The following is a 16,855-nucleotide window of genomic DNA, read 5'->3' as shown; positions in this document are numbered from 1 at the left end:
CGGAAGCTACGCTTTAGACAGAAAATGCTTTCATGTGCAGGTCAGTGTCCTGAACTAACAAAAATCTCCTTTGCTAACAGGCCGAAACGTTGAAGCAACAAACAGCTCCCTCTCAGATCATCTGCCTCCAAGAGAGAGAAGGAAACTTGGGTAAACAGAGCTCAGAGTAAGGAGCATGATACATGCCTGAAAGCTTTAAGACTAAGTGAAAGCAAATACATCCCAACTTCTTGATTAATTTAGAAGGGGAAAGAATCACTTTTCTAGGTCAGCTGAGGAACAACCCAAGAGAAAGAAGCAGCCAGCTCCCATGTGATGGGCATGCTGATCTGCTCGGGCTGGGTGTAAAAATAAAACAGGAAGCTAACAGCTTGGGGAACATGGCTTCCTGTCACCAACAGCAAAAACCCAAGAACCATAAAAAATCAGCTGTTTGCTCTTGACTTTGAGCCACCCTTTGATAGTCTCTGTGGCAGCTGGCAGCTTATCTTTGAGGTCCAGGAGTCCTTCCTGGATGCTTTTCTATCAGGGTGTTAAGAGGAAGAAGTGGGCATTATCCCTCCTAATTACCTCACAAGCCAGATTTTGAATTGCTAAATTTGACCCATTAAGGCAGAGGAGTTCAAGAGCCACAGCACACCGGGCGCACGGATATCTCCCAGACAAGCAGATGTAGGTTGCCATTTTGCAACGCCTCTACGCAAGGAATTTCGCGTGCTTGTCCCCGCGCAAGGAACGGGTCCCCATAACCGTACACCTTATAGAAGAGGGGAGCGAGATCTGCATCCAACTAAATAAAAGCAGAGACTGTCTGAGGACTGAAGCCCCTGTTGTTCTTCACTGTGTCCAAGCACTGCAGCAGCCATCAGTAACTGCTGGGATATTTAAAGAACAGGGTGAACTAAGGAAGAGGACTCTGACCTTCACTTCTAAATACCCCATGTTTTATCGATTACAGCCCAAGCCCTACAATCCTTTGTCAGCTTTAGCGCTTTATGCCAGGCAAACTTTCCCAGCTCCCCCCAGACTGCAGTCTGCACCAACAAGCAGCTCTCATAAACAAGGCAGCATTTACAGGCTGCCTGCATCGAGCTTCTCCCCCGTGCTTCCCCAGGGCTTGGCCAGGGAGCACACGCGGTGGGATCTGCAGAGCCAGAGCGGAGAGCCCATCCACCAAACCCAGCTGGAAACCTTCCAAGGCGCAGGACAGACAGAAGGAAAACAGCAAGAGGAAAAATAAGCCTGTAAGGAGGAAGAGATGTGAGCATGCATGGATAAAAAGAGACAAAACCCCCCAAAGATGATAGGTATGGTGGGTCAGATAGACGCAGGTAGCACTAGTCTCTGCAAGTATGGGGAGAACAGGGCAGAAAATGGAGTAGTGCCCCAAATACCCACAAATAAACAAAGGCTCAGAATCTGTTGTCTATATACAGCCCTCCTGAGAGCGTTTGCCTTCAAGCAGGTTTTGAAACTAAATGCAAGGAGTAGTGGCGAAAGTTGCCTTTTTTTTTTTTTTTTTTAAAAAAGCACAATGGTACAGCACATGTACATTATGAATTTGCACTGGTGCAAGACAGCAGAGATAAGGGCTAAGAAAAACACTCCCTTTATAGCCTGGCTCATCCTGCCAGCCACCCCCACCCTCCCAGCACAGCCTGCCACACTCCACTGCAGAATCAAGAGTTTCACCCTCGTGATCGCTACGACAGCCCTCCTCGCAGAGTACGGCAGCATCGCTTCTTCCCAAGGCGACGGCTCGGCTGCCCCGCTGCTGCTCCTAACACCAGTCAGGATCCAGCAAGCAGCAGTCAAACTAAAAGAAGAGATTAACCCCGTGGAGCACCGGAGATGAGCAAGGCAGGGAGGACAGGATGGGCTGTGGACAACCAGCCTTCTGCTCTCGCTGCAGCCGGCAGCCTCTGGGATAAGAGGCATTTTAAAGCAAAATTTCCTCTCGTCTGAGCGGAAGGACAAGGAGCTCTAAGGTTTCAGATGTTTTTGTAGGGTGGAGGCAGGCAGATAGGAAATCTGGGACCTACAACCAGAGCTTGGTGCCAACATTAGCGAAAAGAGCAGTCGATGCCCCCACAAGAAGGCACTTCACTGTTAGACCTCGGTTTTCCCCATGAGTCTTTGGAGGGTAGGTATAGAAATAACAGCTAATGGACTCCTGTAAAACCTTCATGCCTCGTGAGTAGGTGGGACAAAGATTAATAGTCTAGATTGGAAAATAAGTGGTGTATTTCGAAAGCAGCCATCAGGAGGGGCAGAAAATCAAGTGTGGAGAAGGGACAAGGTATGAGAGCAGAGGGAGAAGGAGGAAGCAAAACACAGGAGACAGCACAAGGCATACAGCTGGGGGCAGGGAAGACACACAGTAAATGAAACAAGGAAGGGACAGACCTAAAAAAGCTTTCCAGGAGGCTCTTGCTTTTATTCTTTAAGAGAGTCATTAAGAAGCCGATTGACAGCGTGCTACCAGCAAGGGCCATCCAGAACCGCTTTACTTTCAGTGGTCAGGGCATGACAGCACAGCAGTTTTCCACCCCAGCTAGCCAGACCGGTCATCAGGCATTAGTCACTGTCACGTAACTACCGCAGACCATATATTATAACTAAATCCTACCATTCAGAAGCAAGTTAAATGAATTGCGAGGCCAAAAATCCTTATCTTTCAGGCAAAGATAAGCATTTCCACTTGCTTATTAATGTTGAAGACTGGGTTTGTTTCAGTACTAGAGTTTGGGGTGCACACGCTGCTTTTAAGAAGCTGCACGAATGGCACGCCATGGGCACGGAGGACCTGCCCCGTCTCCTGTAATGGGAGAGGAGATCAAGTACGTCAAAAGTAAAAGCAAACTGCCTCTAAGAAACACAAAACTGTCTGCAACAGATTTCTAATGAATATGGAGGGGGGAAAAAAAAAGAAAAGAAAGGCATCAAATTGAAACACAGCGCTAGCTATGTGAGAAGTGAAGTGATCTTTGCTGGTTGCAGAGCACCGCTGGTTGGGAGAGCTGTAAGGAGATGGGCCGACGGCGAAGCCACTCGTGCCAAATCCACAAACACTGCTGCATCAATCGACGTTCAAAATACTCATCCTCCCAACAGCCGTGCTTCACGCCTTCTTAAAAACAAGAAGTAAGGCCTTTTCTTACAGTAACAAATGATTTTTCTCTCCCGCTTGAATCAGAACCTTCCTACCTGCCCACGGCAAGCATTTCCTCTGAAGTCTCCAAGTCACGGCTTGAATCAAAGAAGGCTCCAAGCCTTGTTATGACGGCAGTGACTAAAAGCCAAACCATCCGAAAAGCCCAGCTTCGCCCCGTAGCTCTTTTCCCCTCGCCTCCCCGCAGCTGTACACTGCCCCACCTCCAGCCGGGCATTGCCAGAATTCCTCATAATTTCCCCTCTCCCAAAATGCTTACACACGCGTTGCCGAGCCCCGGCCCGCTCCACAGCCCCGCGCCGGCCCAGAAAAAGTTTGCTGAGCATGACAAAAGCCCTGGAAGCTGAGCTCACCGCTCCTACATTCCTACCGATCTTCCAGCCACAACCAGCACCTCGTTTCCAGGATTCACCGGGCTTTTGCTCCGCATCACCCTTCCTATCAACTCATCTGCTTTCTCACTGCGCACACGGTGGTCTCGGACACCTCATATTTCTCCAAGAAAGCAGGATCCATGCCTAGCACTTCTTCACATGGCTGCCGATTTGACACCCCACTCCCTCCACAATAAGCTCTCACCTTGAATGCCTTGCTCACCAGTTTTTCAGTGGATTCTGACTTTGGCAATTATTTCTGTAAATACTCTTGGGGTGCTGGGGAACAAGCGTAGCACAACACAGGCCCATAAAGGGGAGGGGGAAAAAAAAAAGAAAACAACACGGCTTGCAATTTTTGCCTTTCCAAATCCAGCACTTTGAGCAAAGCACGAGGTAAATTCAAGATGAGCGTGCTGCTCTAAGATTTCTTATCAGCAAGTCATCGACCGCTCTCCCCATGAGCTCTGCTGTAGCGGATCACTCAGGAATCCCAGTTCTGGATTAGAATCAAGTACAATTGGTTTGTTTCAAACAAGAACTGCCAGTCTATAAACCCCTTGCACAAAGCTGCGTCTTATTGACTATTTTTAATAAATAGGGCTGGCACAGTAAAATTGGACAATTGTTACGAACAATAAAGGAGACAGACTTTGATTACAAGTATTGAGAAGCAATACAGGGGCATTTTAGGGTTGAGTATTTGCTTTCCAACGCGAGTTCGAGTTCTGTCAACTGAAAACAGCAACTCGGAGCAAATACTCCTTAACAAGCAGTTTGGAGCAGAGCAGAAAACAGCACTGCACAGCAAGAGAGGAACCAGCCTTTTTTTTTTTGTTGTTGTTGTACAGCAGGCAGATAGCACAGTCAACACCGCGGTGCAGAGGAGAAGGCAGGCAGGACTACAAGGTGATGTGTGTATGCAACGCACACAAAGAGCTGTAAATAACAGCCGAGTTGGAGGGAGAGATCTGGCAAGGTGGTGGTTCTCACTGGTATTTGACCAGCTAGCATAGCATTACTGGGAGTCACCTGGGTAATTCCCCACTCAATGTGACACACAACCTCTTAGATCAGGGACCATCTGCAAATAAATCTGGACCCCAGCAGTGATATCATCTGTCATAGTGTCTGGTGTAGCACAAAACACCCAAGGAGGACAGAGCTCATTTTTGGGGAAGAGGAGGGAAATTAGGCTTGATTTTCGAGTACGTCAGGGTGCCCAACCACCCCGCCCTCAGCGGGGCTTATCAAATCCTCTGCCTGGACACAAACAAGCAGCACAGTCAAGGAGACCAAGCCTTCAGCTAAGCGCCTTGGAGAGCGGAGTACCCATTGGGGGATCAGACACACCAGCAGGTTTGGGAATGAGGGAGGAAGGAGATAATCAGATCTGAAATTCCCATCAGTATGAAATGAGACTTAACTCAGTAGCTTGCCAACGCAGACTGACTGTTCTTTCTAATGTCTGTGACAACTCCGCTTCAAATTTCAAGCTTTTCTCAGCAGTAACTACTCCCCCATGTAGCTGTAATGGCCAGAAAGAGACTGGCTTTTATGTAACCCCAAAAGACTAGCAGAAAGGGAAGCAGCAGCCACACACACACACACACAGAGGGAGAACTGGGGGGGGGGGGGGGGGGGGGGGGAAATCAGCAGAAGGCTCTGCTGAGTGCTCAGGGCTATATCCAAGCTCACAATGCAGCCACAGAGAAGTGGGATGCAGCAATCAGAAATGCTACAGTTCCACACTCGGAGAGAGACCTAGCAATCAGTGCTGCATCCGAGCAATAGGGAGTGAAATTACAGAGCAAACTGCCATGTGATGCCACAAACTACTCCATCCCGCCAGCTGTAACAAGTATTCATTCCCAAAAACGCGTCACAGGCTCATCTGTCATTAACAGCCCAGCCTGCCAGCAGCTGAGCAGGAGTCAGCAGCGAAGGGCAGCTGCAGGGCTGCTTCCTTTCACAGTGCTCTATTCTCCCCAAAAGCCACGGGGGAGACGCATGGGTAAAACCCCCCCAGGCGCCGGGGAAAAAACACTGCCCACCATCTCTTACCAGCCGCTAAGACGGAAAGCGCAGGCTGTGTTTTCACCACGATCGCACAAAAGCTTTCCTGAAGCATGGGTACTGAAAACATGGGGCCTTCAGGAGAACACAGTTAGCTGATCGCAAAAAAACCCCCGTACATAACCCCTCTGTATATTAATAATCCACTTCAATCGCCAACTCGAGAACTTTGCAGATACGACCTGCCGGCATTACAAAAGAGGTGTTTCGGCAATAGCGTGGGGCAAGAGCAGCGCTGCACATTTCCACAGCGATGTTCTGACACTAGGAAATGCCAGCCCTGATCTTGCAGAATAACGAAGCATTGTACAGTGCACTGTGGAGTCCTTGAGACAACAAACATCCAGCCCGCCCAGTTCCCAGAGTAAAAATACTCTCCCCCCCCCCCCCTTTTTCTCCCCCCCCCCCCCCCCCCCCCCTCCAGTCTGCTGGCTCTGAAAAATGCAAAAGAGGCTCAGAAAGCCATTTTCTGTGTTTTTTTGTCTGGCTCACGCATTATCGTCATCATTTACTGCCCTCGAGGGGATTGCACAGGTGTGACTGAAAATTTGGCTCTTCCTTTTAAACTTTTGTTATCAGCTTTACTGAAGATGATCTTGCTGGAATAAATGCCAGCCTGCTCTCCAGGAGAGGGACTCGCTCGAAGCTGCTGGCAGAAATCAAGCCGGGGGTGGAAGGACGGGGGTGTCACTAATGGGGAACATACAGATCCTCCTAGCTTCTGTTGGAGTGCAAATACAGCCAGCAGTTTGACCTAGACTTTTTTTTTTAATTCCTAAAAACCACATCATTGCCCTAATTAATGTTTCCATTCATTTAGCTGAAAAACAAGTTAAACAAAGAGGGTCACCTGGTGTTCCTATCAATGCCTGACTAGGATACAGGCAGAACAAATGCATTTAAATAAAACTCTAGAAGAGATGTGACAAGAGAAAGGCAGTTTAGCTCAATTAAAGAAAGCTGTCACAGGGATTTGATTCTCAGAATACAGAATTATTGATTAAACAGGAATTAAAGCTCTGAAACAGAAAGGTTTCAAGGTCTTTGCTGTGAGGATATACATCAGGAGAGAGGCAGGGCTCCTTCAGCGCCAGAAGAGCTCTGGCTTTGTTGCTTCCTAGGAAACAGGAGCAGCAAAGGGAGCAGAATGCTTTCTGTTAACCCTATGAATAATTTTGGCAAGGATACAAGGTCAGCGACAATACAGAGTAGTATCACAAGCTTCAATCAACAGGTAGCTTTGGCGAACTCGGGTACAGAAAACTCACTGTAGGTTCTCAAATATTTGAGGAGGATGTGGGGAGAGGCCTGGTCAGCGGGCAGGTTTCGCTCCACGGGCAGGAGGTCTCTAATGACACCCAGTCTGAGCCCGAACCACTGCCCAAAGTCAGAGACTATCCAAGGAATCAGGCTCAACCTGTCCCAGGAGATGAGTCCCTTGAGCCTGGGTTAGCCGCCACAGCAAGCCGAGAGAGACGCGTCTGCTAAAACAGGATTGCCACTCTGCCCCAAAAGCCAGTCCTTAAAGGTCCAGGGCGAGGAGCTTTCATTGGCAAAGTCATCCCTTTGTTTCTGTCCCAATCCAGGCGAAATGAGCTCTGGATAAAAATCACAAGATTTCATTTTCCAAGCCTCAAAGTCTGTCACAGCACTGAATTCACTTCAAAAGGTCTTGACTAGAAGAGATGCAATTTAGGTGGCAACACAAGCAGCATCGTTCCCACCAGTTTCATTTGGAGGTACCGCAGGGACCCGAGCCTCGCGCCGTCGCTGCGGGGATGCCTGCGCAGAACCACAGGCCAACTTCTGCAAACGGTGCGCGGCTGCTAAAGCAAACACCGCTGAATCGCTCATTCCCAGGCTGAATTACTGCTAATGAGGATAGCATGTTTTCTTCCTCTCCTTCACACCAGCCTCCTCCAGCAAGAGGAAAGGCTTGTGCCTGTTAGCGCTAACAAAGCGCTTGGTGCAAAGCACAACTCTCACAATACATCAGCACATTTTCATTCTAGGGCAGTGCTCGGTAATTAATATGGAAAGAGAGGGTGTGGTTTTGTTTTTTTTTTTTTTTCTAAATGACTTATTCCTGAAGTCTGAACATACTTTAACCTTCCTTTTGAGCAGATAAACTCTGTCTCATTTGCAGCTAAGCTCAGCCTCCCCAGCTTTAACACACACTAAACTATTTTGATTAATGAAAGAGTAGGAACAAACCAGTTCCAAGTGTTTTCTACACAGCTCAACTGCTCTTTCAGTTTCAACTCACGCCTAGATAATTATATCACAGCTCTGAGTGCCCCCACCCTTCTGCTGCACTTGGGGAATACTGGAAAGATAAGTCTTTTCTTAATTATTAAATGTAAATAGCTCATTAAATATAATCCAATTACTTTAATTGTAAGAAAAAGGAAGTAATTACAATATGTACATGTATTCTTGCCTGAACAGTTTTAATATCTTAAATGAATCTTTGCAGCATTAATATTTTAAGTTAACCTTTGACACGATGAAAAAAAGAGACAGTGACTCCCTGATATCTTCCAGAAGTGTTATATCTGCTGGGATTTCTGTCACAAAAAAACAAGAGAACAGCCTTGAGCATCTAAATCAAAATGGTTTATGAACAGCATCTTTATATGAAGTCAAAATAACACATGGGTTTTCTATTGGGGGGGGGGGGAGATACACAAGATGCCACATTAAGACCTTGAATATGCTTTTTGGATCTCAGGAGTCAAGTGCGATGGGTACTACTATGAACTCGGGAGAACAGGCAGGCCCCCACCAGTACCAAATGCCACCACGTATCTGGGGTTTTCCAGGCAGTTCTCCTTCCCCACACCTACGGTTTGTCCCGTCCAAGGGTGGGAAGCGGAACCAGGGCTGGGGGAGAAGGGGCCTGCCCCATGTCTGGGATTACCCAGTTCTTCCATCGAGGTGCCCAGCGAGGCGACCCCCCCAGAAACACCAAATCTGTTTTTTGTGCGTGCACAAGCCATCTGTGCAACGGACGGGCACGGCGCATGATCCCGGGCTGCCATTTGGGATTTGCAGGCAGAGCTGCAGGAAGCTGCGAGTAGCAGTCTTCTGGTTTTGCTCAACAGCATGACAATCCTTGGACTCACTCTCTCCATCCGTGCAGCCAGCGGGACCGAACAACCTTCCAGGCAGACTCCAGCAAGGCCCCACTGTTTCAATCAGCCCCCCTGGTCAGACAGAGCAGGGTCAAATTTCAGCTTGGACGTGGTGACAGATGCCTGTGTAATCTCCTTGGGACAGTCAGAAAAAAATATTCTTTTTAAGCTGTAGTTGTTTCCATTTTGTATGTTCTGAGCCCAGCAGTGATCTCACCTTATGTAATCTGCAGCGCAAACTCCAGGCTCTGGACCATCCAAAACTATTTCAGAGTGTTTGAAACCATCACTTTATTGAACCGATCTTTTTTGGGAGAGGAGAGATTAGACCGTATTAGGGATGCTAAAGATGCAAGCCTTTCTATCAAAGCTCACCACAAGGTCTATAATAAGCTGCTTTATGGAAACCTCTCATGTGAAGCCAGACCCTCGATGTAACCTCCTTGATACAATATTGAATTCTCAATAGCAACCAAAAGGCTATTTTGTATAAGTTAATTACACGCGTTTTTAATTTAGCCTCCAAAAGGGAAGCGGCCAGTTATTTCATGCTGCCCTAGACAGAAGGTAAAGGTTTTACACAAGCTGTGTTTATAGCTATATGCCTTCCTCCAGCAAAGGATCAGCTCAGCAGCTGTTGGTATTGAAAGAACAGGATCTGGGTGTGTGCACGGTTCTCTCTTGCTTTTTTTTTTTTTTTTTTCGCAGCTGCAAGGCCAAAACCATAAGAGTGTGTGCTTTTTCTTACGGTGCACAAAAGCAGGGTGCCTGAAAGGGAACTCGCTTCCGCTCTGGCAAGCACTCAACGAACTATTTGCTGGGCTAAGGGGTGGTCGGGGAACTTTCACCCATCCATTCAGCCAGGGCCACTATTCCCCCTCCCTCCCAATTAAATCCCATTTTTTGCACTCCATGCATGAACCGCAGCTACACCAATACATCAGATATTGTGGCTGATAGCCTTCTCTGAATGCCACTTAAAGCCCTCCAGTGCAGAGCTGCCTGAAAGCAAAGCATCATTCATTCTTTGAGCAACAGAAAAAGACTTTTGCTATACAGAGACTTGAAGTAAGACTCTAAGAAGTAGGAAAAGGACATCCAGTGAAAGAGGAAATGAGAAATTAAAACCACATTCAATCTTATTAGCAGTAATACAATAGGTCAACAAAGTACTTCGCAAAACTCCACAGCATGTGAACAATCTATGCAGAACTCGCTCCTACGCGATCGGTGACACCGGCCCCTTTGGCCATTATGGAAAAAAGCAAAGATTGTCAGCGGCTATTTGAAATAGCCCAGGTAGGAGGGGAGATGGCTGGAGATATTACCTCCATGCCTAGCAGGAAAGTACACTTACAAGATGAGAATGGGAGGAATATTCCCCCTCCTCCTTTTCCATCTGAAACATTTTCTCTCTCTAGGGATTTCCAGCATCTTATAAGCGAAGCCTCTTTGAAGTACCGCAAAGTGGCATTGCTCATCATTTCAGTAATGATAGTAAATAAGCTCCAGTATTTTGTTGATCCTTTTCCTTTTCCTTTACAAACAAAAGGTCAGAGTCATTAGCCCAGTTTTATGAGCGGAGAGAAATGAAGGCTTGGAAGAGGCAGGTTGCTCTGTAACATCATCAGAAACATCAACGAACAAACCAGACAAGAAACCCTAAGCCACAGGACTTAAGAATAGCCATGCTAGGTCATCCAGCCTCCAGATAAACCAGCATCCTCCGTCCATCGGTGGTCAGATCTCAGATGCATAAAGAAAAGAGCATGAGAACAAGGCAAGCACGGAGCAACAGTTCTCCCTGCCGTCCTTTCCCACGTTGCAGCTTCCCACCGCACCTTAAGACCGCGCGGAAACAAACGCTATCGTTCAATTGTCCTTTATGGACTTCACTTCCATGAACTGGTCTCATCAGCTTCTGAACTCATCCAAACAGTCAGCATCCATGAAATCCCAGGGCAGCAAGTCCCACATTTATCACATGCTAGGTGAAAATGCGCTTCCTTTTATGTCCTTCACTTTACAATTAGGAGATTTTAACCTCAAATCTATGTGTGTCTTTGCTTCATAAAGGAGTTGTTCAAATAAATGCATCACCATTCATATTAAGCAAGCGCCTTTGGAGAAGAAGGCTACCTGGCTGCATCAGACAACACACGAGAAACTCTCAATTCTAACTGAGCACTTTCAGCAGAAACCAAAATAATAATGGTTTAGGTTTGATTTACGGCAGCAGTAAGAACAAATTATTTTTAGCGGACAGCTCTTTGCGTGTTGTCCGTCCCATTCTCGACTGCGCGCCACTTCCGACACTAAGGCAGGAGAATCAAAACCTCCAAGACAACAGGTCACCAGTGATCTCCGAGCAGCTCCCCTAAAGCGGTGGCACAGCAACAGCCTCCCATGCAGAAATTTAAGCTCTCGAGAACAAATGCTAACTGCTGCTGCTTCATAGGCAGCTCCCTTCTTCCTCTCTTGGCATCGCAGCATCCTTTAAACCACCACTTCTCCCCAAAACAGGCCTGGGATACTGCTCTGTAAGAGGAGAAGACACGGCAGGCGTTGAAGGAAGAGAGCAGGTCACCACTGACCCCATTTGTAGGAGACCAGTTGAGATTCCTGGTCCTTTAAATTTTCTTCATCAAAGCCCCTGGCAGATGCATACTTGAGATATGTCTGTGCTCCACCACTTCTCCAGCAGCAACATAATACCGGAAAGCTTTACTGCGATTTCAAGAATTAGGGTAGGATCTAGAGGAACTATTTCCCAGGCCCATTACTGCAGCAGAGGCGAGCTCGGGATGGAGAATGTGATTAACGCTTTGCACTGCCACCGCGCTGCTTGCTCAACAAAATAACGTGGAAGTTCATGTTTCAGTTCTTCTGGGAGGGGACCTCCCCCCTACTGCCTCCCAGGCAGGGGGAGAAAAAAAAAAAAAAAAAAAAAAAAAGAATAAAAAATCCTGCAGACCTTCAGATGGAAAACCAAATCTTATATAAATCAGAATGAGGCCTGCATCTGATAACCTGCTGTAAAAGCTCCTGTTAGCAAGCAGGCCCTTTGCAGCAAAGCCGGATCAGCAGCACCAGTAGCCTCCCCTCCTCAAAAAGAAAACACACAGTCTTTTTATTACACAGAGTTGCAAAAATACAAAGGAAGTAAATGTCACCGGGGTGGTTCTGTTCTGAGCAGCCATTTGCTTATTACCCAGAAGCCATTTCCACATGCCTTTTTTTAAAACCCAGTGCTTATAAATACCTAAAATATTTAAATAAATGTTAATCTATGGTAACCAAGGGCCCGATCTCACAAATATTTATCCTTGCACAGTGAGAATAAATACTCAAATACAATTTCTTACTACAGAACCCATTAGAAGCAAGAGTGCTGCTGAAAACAGTAACACACCAGAAGCCAGGCTAGGAAAATAGCTGCATTTTGCTTTCCTAGATTTCCGCACAGTGAAAGTGTCACTTTTGGTTTGTCTCCCGTGCATTGCGTGCAGCATTACTTTAGAAAATATATGTAAAGGAGCAAGCCCGGTGCTGAGCCATCAGACAGTGGCCTGTTCTGGCCATTTTAACCCTCAGAAGAAGCTTTTGGCAGCGCGTGTTTCTGCCGGGTGCTGGTGTCCCGTTCTGTATGGGGACAGCGGGAACTTTATACACAACATGCAAACACAATTGCTGTTCAGTCCTTTTCCTGCTTCGCGACCGACTCGTGCGGCACACGCAGCAATGCATTTTGCTCAGCTGAATGACCAAGGGCTAAGTATTATCACCAAACCTAGCAGAGACAAAGCAGAAACCTTACATTTAAAGTTATTAAACATTTGAGTCCAGAAAGCCCACAGAGAGAAACTATCTACAAGGATTAAAGCCGAGTCTTACACTTGTTGAAATCTTCCTTATTACAGTCTGTCAAAGAAAACTAACCTGATTTTGTGGAAACATTAATCCTAACAATCTTCTTTGTTCTTCTATCACCACAAAAAATAAGAAAAAAAAAAAAAACCCAGGAGATGGATTTGCAGCTGTAACTATATGCATATGAGGCAATCACTGAAGTTTTAACCCCTCCACCCACACTACGCGATTATCTAAGCTTTGTGAATGAAATCAACTTTTCCTAGACCAGCCCTGAAGAATGAGATATATTCAAAGCATGCTGAGAAACTGGGTTGGTAGTTATCATAAAGGTTGTATTCTTTTTAGTGAATCACTGTTCACAAATACCTTCTGAGCTGTAACTTAAAAATACCCCATTTCTGTTCGGTGTGTCACATTATTCATAGGGAAACCAGTTTTATAGTCTGCTTAAAAGAACTTTTCTATTAACTCATTACTTCAAACCCCAGCAGTGACCTCTCTAAAGTCATGAGGGCTGCAGTTCCAGCCTCTACCCTTCTTCAGTAAGATGCTCACTTCACAACACCACATTTCAAATAAGTCTTGTACAAAATAACGTAGCCAGAAACACACTGTATTTCTTTCCCCCCCCGCCTCCTCGTAGCCTTAACTTGCATCCTCCTCCCACCCCTCCAGCACAGTTTTGTAAAACCAGAGCTTGAAAGATTTGTTAGGAATGCAGACTGGACAGAAGCTGAAGTGAGGAACAGGGGTGAGCCCGCAGCCAGGGATCAGCACCACTGTTTTTTTGTGGGGCCGGGGCCAAGGGCGTGGGAATGGTGAAGTGAAGCAGGGGTCCTGCTAACATCACTGGGCAGCAGCTTGGGAAAACCTGATCAGCAGCAGACAGCTTGGAAAGGCTTTATCTTCACAGCTGTGAAGAGGAAGGAGTCCGACAGGCTTGAGCCATCAGAAGGGGTTTTTTATTTTTTTAAATAAAAAAAAAGTGGAATTTGGGGCACTTACTTTTTGAACTTGTTACCAGACAGATAAAAAATACCACATTTCTTTTTAAAAACAGTGAAAATACACAGTTTAGGGAAAAGTTTACATTCAGTTCGTCCCTGGAAATTTATCCTCTTACAGCCCATACTTACTCAGTACAGCAAGGCTTCACCCTGTTTCAACCGGGCTACACAGGGAGCTGGTAAACCTGCTCCTCACCCCAAACAGAACGAGGCTTTTAACCAAGCAGAAATCGATGCCTTGGAAGTTAGATGTCCTGGGTTTGATCCCCACCAACCCACCCAGGCACAATACTGACAACTGTAGCTTGACCAAAGATCAGCATTAGATGGGCCTCTAAAGCTTGGCTCAAGCTCTCTCATTCAAACTTTATGTCTTCAAGCACAATCCTTAAAAAAAAAAAAAAAAAAAAAAAAAAAAAAGGGAAAAAAAAAAAAGCACAGAACTGAAGTGCCTGGCCGGCTCCACCCGACTTCCTGGCATAAAGCTTGTCCTTGGCTGTGAATTCAAGTGGATTTTCAAAGTCACTTTATCAACATGCTGCCTGTGTTTTCAGTGGGTAGATGTTAGCTTTGGTTTGTTTTTAACTAAGTTTTGGATTAAACTCTGTATCGGTTTCTATGACAAAAACCCACTCAAGGTCAATAAGGGGCACATCAGAATGAAAAGTGTCGCAACGCAGCATTTTAAATTCCTGCAGCACTTACCAGCAACCGATTCTGCAGATGTTTAAAACTGATGGAAAACATAACTATACCCCTTCCTCATGTGACCAAGCACCCAGACTTTAGTACTTCCCATAAAGTCACACTTTGCATCAGCTTTGTCACAGGGAAGCACACACACTGCTGGCTTCTCACATCTTTTACTTTCAACTTTTCCATCTCACAAGGCTTTGGGAAGGACACGCAAGTGTGAGGGTCACGGAGCACTCCATCAGTTATGACCCTGTCTGCAGCAGGTGTACTTAATAGAAGGGTTTTTTAGCATTATTAGTATCATTTCATGTCCACTAACATCTGCAGCGCTGAAAGACTTAGACTTCCAGTATTTTCTAGTGTCTGATCAAACAGGCCTAACTCCTGGCATTAACACATCACGCAGTCCCACCAGCGGTCTGATCTATGTAGAGGTGCCCAATTCTGCTACTGCTACTAATGAAAGTAAAACAGCAATGCCGAATGTGAAACTTTTTGCAGGAAAAAAAATATATCCTGCCATGGGAAGGTCCTTGAGGTTAAATAATAGCTAACAGGGATGAGCTGCAATCTCTCACCTTTCTCCAAAGGACATATGCTATTTGTATCCCAAAGCAGTAACCCCAACACAAATCTAAATGCTGGTGAGGTACAACCCCAAGAACATTCCCTAACAATTTACTTCTCTGGAAGAAATATGGTCTGAGGTCACCGGCAGGTCAGCGTGTTTGACCAAACTACCCAACCATACCCCGTTACACCCTTCAAAGCTTCCTTTCAGAGCACACCGAGGGATTTAATATTGGGGAAAACGTTTTCCAAAGGGTGCTACAGCACCCACACGGTCTCACCCCAAGCAGTTCTACGTTTTGTCTGCCCACAGTTAACAGTCAAGGGGCTTACACGCATCCTTAAAGCGTAGCCAGACATACTGATGGGTGCACCCGCTTCTGGGGCAGGAAGAGAGCCAGGAGGGAGAAGTTGCTTTCACAGCAACACTGCATGAGTGCAATCACCAGAACTTGCACCAACAAGGGCAGCCACCTCACACCCAGACTTTGTACACAGACACGGACGCGTTTGCACAAGCACTGATGTCAAACCCAGAAAGCAAAGACTGCAACCAGGCTGGAAAGGGAGGGACCCCCTCCGCCAGCACAGCACCGCTGCCTCTCCCTCGGAGGGGACCCCGCAGCACCCCCCCTTCTCCCCAGCTCCCCCAGGCCATTCCCCACGAAGCCAGACCTCTGTAACGGCCCCAGCACAGCAGACGCTGGCGAGGCCGCGGGAGAGCCCAGCAGACCGGCGTTTCCTTAACCCAGCACAGGCCCCTGACCCCCCCGGGCAGGCCAGCCCTCCCCTACACCCCAGCCCCTCCGGGCAGCCCGGCCACGGCCCAGGGCACACACCCTGCTCTGAGCCATGGCCCCTGGGAGGGGCTGGGCAAGTGTCAGCCCAGGGATGAAGCCATTTCCCTCTCCCCGTCCCCAGGCCGGGGCCAGGCTCGCCCCAAACCCCCCAGCCCGGGGGTACCAGGGCCCACAGCAGCCGGCGCTCACTATGTGGCAGGAAACAGTGCCCGGCTCAGCCCCATAGCTCACTATTTGGCAGGGGCCTAGCGGCCCACCCCAGCGCCTCCGCCTCCCTCCCCCGGGAAGAGGCGACCTGGGAGGCCCCCAGGAGTCGCCGCTCGCCCCTCTCGTACTCACCCCTCTCCACAACTGTCCCCTCCGGCCCCCTCAGCTCGCTACCACCAGGGCGGGCCAGCCCGGCCGTCCGCCATTCCACAGCTCCCCCTCCCTGCCCTGACTGAGCCTCGCCCCGCCTCCTCCTGGCCACCGGTCCGCTGCGCCATTGGCTCGCCGGCCAAGAATACTGACAGGCTATTGGCTGCATCTGGATGTCTATCAAAGCCGTCCTACGCCACTCGCGTACGGAACTGGAGCAGCAGAAGAACCCCACCCAAGCCGGCCGCGCAAAGAGCGTAAGCAGGAAGGAACGTACCATCGCGGGGAGTAGGCGGGGGGATCTGCGCGAGGCTTTGGGACAGATTCCAGGGGCAGAGAGGAGAATCGCGACACCACGCACAGCCACGACATTCCTAAAATATGTCTCTGGGTCTGTGAGTGCCTGAGCTCCATATTCTTCCAGGTGGCTTTGGAGGAAAGGGGAGTCTGTCTCTTCCGCCCCCCCCTCCCCTCCGGAGAGCTCCCCTTTGGTGTTGCCTCTCGCCTCTATGGTCTCCCGCCCTGCGAGGAAAGTTCCACCTGGGGGAGCGGGGGTGTCACTCCAGGGCGGGGCGGGGCGGGGGGCGTCAGGGGACAGGGCTGGGAGGGGGCAAATAGGCTCGGAGGGGTGGGGGGGCTTTGGGGAGAGGTGGGGGGGGCAGGGGGTGCAGGTGACAGGGACAGCGCTGGGCTGGCGAGCGGGACCGGAGCCTGGCAGCTGCCCGTCGGCCTGCGGCCAGCCCAGAGGGGCCCCGTCCGCCTCCGGCCCCGAACCAGGGCGGGGGTCCCCAGCCTC

The 16,855-nt window shown here is 48.3% G+C and overlaps 1 protein-coding gene across 1 annotated transcript in view; it reads right to left on the bottom strand.

The window, feature by feature from the left end:
- Positions 1 to 16,067, bottom strand: part of WASF2 (WASP family member 2) — a 29,643-nt gene extending 13,576 nt beyond the window's left edge. Inside the window, 1 exon segment of the mRNA XM_075721860.1 lies at positions 16,042 to 16,067. The gene's annotated coding sequence lies outside the window, so the exon portion shown is untranslated.
- Positions 16,068 to 16,855: the final 788 nt, after the last annotated feature.

The sequence above is a fragment of the Pelecanus crispus genome, chromosome 16, assembly GCF_030463565.1.
Source record: "Pelecanus crispus isolate bPelCri1 chromosome 16, bPelCri1.pri, whole genome shotgun sequence".
NCBI classification, from domain to species: Eukaryota; Metazoa; Chordata; class Aves; order Pelecaniformes; family Pelecanidae; genus Pelecanus; species Pelecanus crispus.
The sequence above is the reverse complement of the archived record's forward strand: the minus strand, read 5'-3'. Positions and strand labels throughout refer to the sequence as shown.